A 6,029-nucleotide genomic window follows, 5' to 3' on the forward strand; every position below is an offset into this window, starting at 1 on the left:
TTTTTTATTTTATTATTTGTTAAGTGGAGGGTTTCTTTAAGTGGGACATAGCATTAGATAAAACATAACTAAAGAAAAAAAAGGGGACATAATATTAAAAACAAAAATTACAAAATAAAGAGAAAATAATACAATAAGTTAAATTGTTATTAACAAATAACTTGAGACTGATTAGAGCTGAACACAAGTTTTGTTTTCTTTTGTTTTTGCCTTTTTTTTTTTTTTTTTAACTATTGAATAGCAAATATAATTGTATGAGAAATATAGAAAAAGAAACAAAATGTTGAAGTTAACATAAATTATCGAGGAATTTATAGAATTAAAAATAGATAGAGTTTCGACCAACTATTTTATTTTTCATTAAATTTCCATAACTTAAAAGAAACTAAGAGTTTAAATTACATATGTTTATGTCCTTATATATATTCAGGTCCATTGGTTATAAGCCCATGACTAGAGGACTGATTCAGCTTATGGGCCAAAGACTGGAGAACTCATTGTCCAAGAGCCCACGTGACCCATGGGCCTAATTGTGTGGTATGATAACGTCGACATATCAGGATTCTTATCTCGTCCACTTATTACAGAATAACTAGTATCTATTTACGTCCTCAACATCTTTATAAATAACACTTAAAGGTAACAAAGATAGGACTTTTGGGCATATATACTCATGTTGAGATCATGCTTCTTTAACTTAGGCATCGGAGCTCCCTGGGCATCCAATGCCGCCCTCTCATCTATTGCAAGTCATCCGAGCAGTTGGTGGTGTGAAACACATCCTCCATGGTGGCGTTGTCTATGGATCTTGATAGACTTCAGTGTGATTTTCACATGTCAACTACTACGCGATCTCAAGCAACCTATGGTCAAGAGATGAATGTGGCGGAGATAGAAGTAAGGCTGGCTTGAGCAGAAGTTGAGAGAGGCTATGACGATAGTGGAGCAGTTACAAAAGGAGAATGAAGAGTTGAAGCGATAGAACGCCGTTACACCACCTGTCCAGAATGGGCAAGTGGAAGGAGATGCACACAGTGCATGAGGCATGAACAATGAAGAGCTAGAAAAGAAGAGGTTACTTGACGAAATGTGTAGCCTTGTTGACAAGTATGAAGAGATGGCAAGAAGGATGTGAGGGTCCTCTTCTGTGGAACAGCTACTTAACCAGACTGACCTTCCCTACACTATGAAGTAATTACAGTACCCCTCCCACCCAAGTTTAAAGTTCCTTAAATCGACATGTATGACGGGTCGTGGGACCCGATAGATCACCTGGAGAACTTCAAAGTGCACATGACCCTCCATGGCTTTCTTGGGGAAGTGGTTTGCGAGGCTTACTCATTAACATTAAAGGGAATAACATGAGCTTGGTTTGGGACTTTGTGTCTGGGATCCATTAACAATTTCGAGGAGTTAGCCAAACAGTTTCTAAAGTAATTCATGGTGAGTAGGAGGTGTTGAAGGCCAACTGCCTATCTACTCACCATCAAACAAAGAGAATGAGTGAGCCTGAAAGCATATCTAACCCACTTCAACAAGGAGAAGTTGATCACAGATGATTAAGATGAAAAGATCACACTAACTGCCCTTCTAAGGGGTATATGGCCTTGGAGCCTGTTCATGGTTGAGCTGGCCAGGAGGACTCCCTCCACCTTAAGGGAGTTCATGGATAGAGCAGACGGCTTCGTTAAAGCTAAGGACATGTTGTAGGCTCTTTTGGATCCCAGAAAGCAGGAAGCGAAGTCAGAGGCTACGAACTCAAATGGCAACAAGGACAAGAAGACCGGGCAGAGTCATCAAGATGGGAGGTGTGAAAGATATTCCAATCAACAAGAGCAGGGACACCGCCTCATCCACAATAATCTAAGCGTACAAGAAAACAACCAGGCTACAAGGAAGGAAGCACACCTATCAGCAAGAGGGCAGCATTATTGCAAGTATCACTAGTCGAACACTCACTGGACAAAAGATTGTGCAACATTGAAAAAGAGGGTTGCCAACCTAGCAAGAAGTAGGGAGCTCGAATGAATGTTGGCCAAGTATTTCAAGCCTATGAGAGAGAAAGGTCACGACCGTGAACCCAGACGAAATAGAAGTCCCAAACGACAAAAACAGGAGAGATAACAAAGACACAACACCCCGCAACAGCCACATGATCGGGACCTAGCTCTTTTTGGAGAAATTCACACGATAGTGGGTGGGTTCGCTGGGCAGACCAATTCTAAACGACTTAAAGATAATCACCTCTACTTACCACTTGAAAATGAAATTCTCAATGGAAATAGGCATTGGTGAGGTTCGCGGAGAACAAATCTTTGCTTGAGAATGTTATGTTCAGGAGCTAAAGGCGGGGGTGCCTAGCGTATGTGTCGTAGATGGTCTGGACAAAAGACTGCAATCCCCACCCTTGGTAGAAGTTGGCCAGGACATAGAATTGAGAGATGAGAACAACTTGATGCAGGCCGAAGCAAATGAACCGCTAGAAATAAAAACCTTACGTCCGAAATGCTAAAACACCATGACAAGGGTTGGGACGAGGCTCCCGCCAGAACATAGAGAGGTGTTGAAACAGTTGCTGATCGAACACCGAGATTTAGTTGCCTGGAGTCACGATTATATACCGGGGATTGAAAACGCCGTCATAGAGCACAAGTTGTGTGTCAACCCTGAGGCCAAAAAGGTACTCCAAAAAAGAAGGTCGTTCAGTACAGAGAATTGCACAACCATAGTTGATAAGATAGACCGTCTTTTGGTGGCGGGGTTTATAAGAGAAACGTATTACCCATAATGGCTCTCCAATGTAGTACTAGTTAAGAAAGTTAACGAAAAGTGGAGAATGTGTGTAGTCTTCACTGACCTCAATAAAGGCTGCCTCAAAGACAGTTTTCCATTGCCACAAATCGATATTATCGCAAACGCCACGGCAGGACACAAAGTTTTGAACTTAATGGATGCGTATTCAGGGTACAATCAGATCCGAATGAATAAGGTGGATGAAGAGAAAACGACATTCATCACCGACAGAAGCCTTTATTGTTACCGAGTGATGCCATTCGGCTTAAAGAACGCTGGGGTGAACTATGAAAGAGTGGTTAATCGGATGTTCAAGCATCAACTTGGGAAGACTATGGAGGTGTATGTCGACGACTTACTAGTGAAGAGCAAGGAACCCGCCCAGCACCTAGCAGACCTCAGAGAATCCTTCACGGTGCTACACAAATACAAGATAAAGTTGAACCCAACTAAGTGTGCCTTCGAGATCAACTAGAGAAAGTTTTTGGGCTTTATTGTCTTGGAGAGGGGTATTGAGGCAAATACCGAAAAAATTGACGCCATCTTAAATATGGCGCCGCCAAAAAGCATTAACGACGCCCAACAACTAGCAGGTAGAGTAGCCATCTTCAATAGATTCGTACCACAGTCTACGAACAAGTGTCTTCCTTTCTTTAGGGTCTTGCAAAAAGCACATCCATGAAATGAGGAATGCGATAGAGCCTTCCAGGAGCTAAAGCAATATCTGGCCAACCCGCCTTTACTAAAACAACCCAATCAATGAGACATTTTATATGTGTACCTGGTGATTTCATCCCATGCCGTCTCAGCGGTCTTAGTCAAAGAAAAGGAAGCAACACAGGTGCTGATAGATTACACGAGTCGTGTGTTAAGTAGCACCGAGATCAAGTACCCATGAATGGAAATGTTGGAATTTGCACTAGTGATAGCTGCCAGGAGGTTATGACTCTATTTTCAGGCCCATCCAATAAAAGTATTGACATAGCACCCACTCAGCATAATACTACAGAAGCCAGACAGTTTAGGAAGATTGGTCGCATGGTTGATTGAGCTTAGGGAGTTTGATATCAACTATGTGCCCAGAAGTGCAGTAAAGGGGCAAGCCTTAACAGACTTCATCGTCGAATTCACCAATTTTTCGACAGATATTGAAATGAAGTGTCCCAGCCGACCTCGGGTAGTGTTTGTTGACAGATCCACCTGCCAGAAGGAGGAGGTATAGTGATCTCCATTGTTGGCGAGGTAGGTTAGGAGTACTACTACATGGCTACGCTTACTTTCAAGACCACCAATATTAAAGCTGAGTTTGAGGTCCTAATAGTAGGACTAGGGGTGCTACCCGCATGGTGCGAGGTGGGGGCACACCCTCCTCGCCCCCCGCCCTGCACCATGAGGGGGTGTGGTTTCAACCCCGTGCCCAGCCTTCGGGAGGTGGGGGCGGGCCCCCCTCCCCCCCCCCCGGTCAATCCAATGATTCACTGGATCTATAATTTTTTTTGAATTTAATTTTTTTTAGATCCAAATTATAATATAATATAATTATAAATTTTATTTAAAAAAATATAAACTTATCAGAGTTGTAGTTTAGATTGTCTTGACCTCCTAGGCTAACCTTTATATAGGAGGCCAAGATAATACAATAGTCATTCTTATGCGATGTGAGACTTACTGGCTAGCGCTTCGCTCAAGCGAAATACTTGGGCTCTAGTAGATGCCTGTTCCGATTTTGTCAACTGTAGAGCAAAACGGTCACAAGCTTGGAGGGACTGGGCGTGAAGCAATTCGCCCCGTAGCTCACACGAATCTTTATGGAGAGACTCGAGGTCATCTTCTAAGGCACGAATGTGCCCATCAGCTTGTTCTAAATAGCACTCAACCTTAGTCTTCTTGGCCAAAAGACGGTCTATCTCCTTCTTGGCGAAAAACCCTTGAATTTACCTCTCTGGCACCTTCTCTTCCAAGTGGGCGTGGTCACTCACAATCCAAGCCACCGAGTCGTCCACCCCCTGCACAATATAAAGACCAAATAAGATAGTCGTTACAGGCAAGAACAACCAACAATCAAATAAGAAGAACAGGTACAAAGCAAGACGATACCGGGGACAAGAGATCCTTCAAGAGTTGAGGCATCTCCGCCACGGGCCCAGAGGGAGGAGAGGGACACTTGGGTGCTGCCCCCTCGACCCCACTTGGTTTGGCCACTGCCTGCGTTTCCTCTAAGAAGGAATGCACAAAAGGCACGATAGGGGCTGCTAGAACTTTTGGCTTAGGCATAAACGCATCTTGGCATTCGCCTTGGACCCTTTCTCTTTGGTCGCTAGGGCTCCCGCTGCCAATTCTATTCGGATAAACCCCATCTCTTCCTTCCCTCCACTCTTCCAAAGATGACCCCCTTCTCGGGGAGTTGAGGAGTCCCCCCCCCCCCCCCCGAGATGGTCGTTGGTAGGGAACTTCACATTGAATCTTGCCCACCACAGGTTTCAACGCTGTCGTCACCTTCAACGTTGGTCTGGGCGCCCCCAACTTGAGGGGCAACAGCTTTAGGCATGGCCATCCTAGACACACCCATAGAAAATGTGTTGTAAATGTCTATAGAAATCTCACCGACACTGGAGATCGAAGCCAGGGAGAGAAGGGAAGGCAACTCAAAAGGGGGAGTACCCACTGAACTAGACTCTTTAAAGGGAAAGTCAAAGTCGAAGGCTATAGCTAGGTCAGCAAGGGCTTGCCCCATCCCATTAAGGTCTTCAAGACTTGGTGATGACACCCTCATAGGATAGGCTTCGGGCGCCTTACTCCCAACAACAAAGTTAGAACCATAAGCCACGATCCTCCTAATTCCATTTCCACCTCTGCAATGGGGTCTATAGTTTCACCCTTGTAGCCCTCATTACGACAAGGGTGTTTTTGGAGATGCTCTGCAGACGGAGAAGCATGCCTCTTCGTCGAAGGTGTCACGACCTTAAGTTTATATCCTCTAACGTGGGCACGATCAAGCACCATGAGGAACCTGTTGATTTTGGCGACGGACAAGAGTTGCTCGGTCCCCAGGCCACCATCATTTTCTTTAGCCTAGTTGAGGACTACATAAATGTGAGAACGTTCTTTATCAGTTAACTCTAGTAAGAGAATTTTGTCGTCCAGGACTTTGCCCCGATTCGCATGAACGGGAGAATCTTGAATGTGCCTTTCGGAGGCGGGAAATTCCCAACCTCCACCAAAAAGAAAGAAAAACT

This window comes from Juglans microcarpa x Juglans regia, chromosome 2S (genome assembly GCF_004785595.1).
Source record: "Juglans microcarpa x Juglans regia isolate MS1-56 chromosome 2S, Jm3101_v1.0, whole genome shotgun sequence".
Taxonomy (NCBI): Eukaryota; Viridiplantae; Streptophyta; class Magnoliopsida; order Fagales; family Juglandaceae; genus Juglans; species Juglans microcarpa x Juglans regia.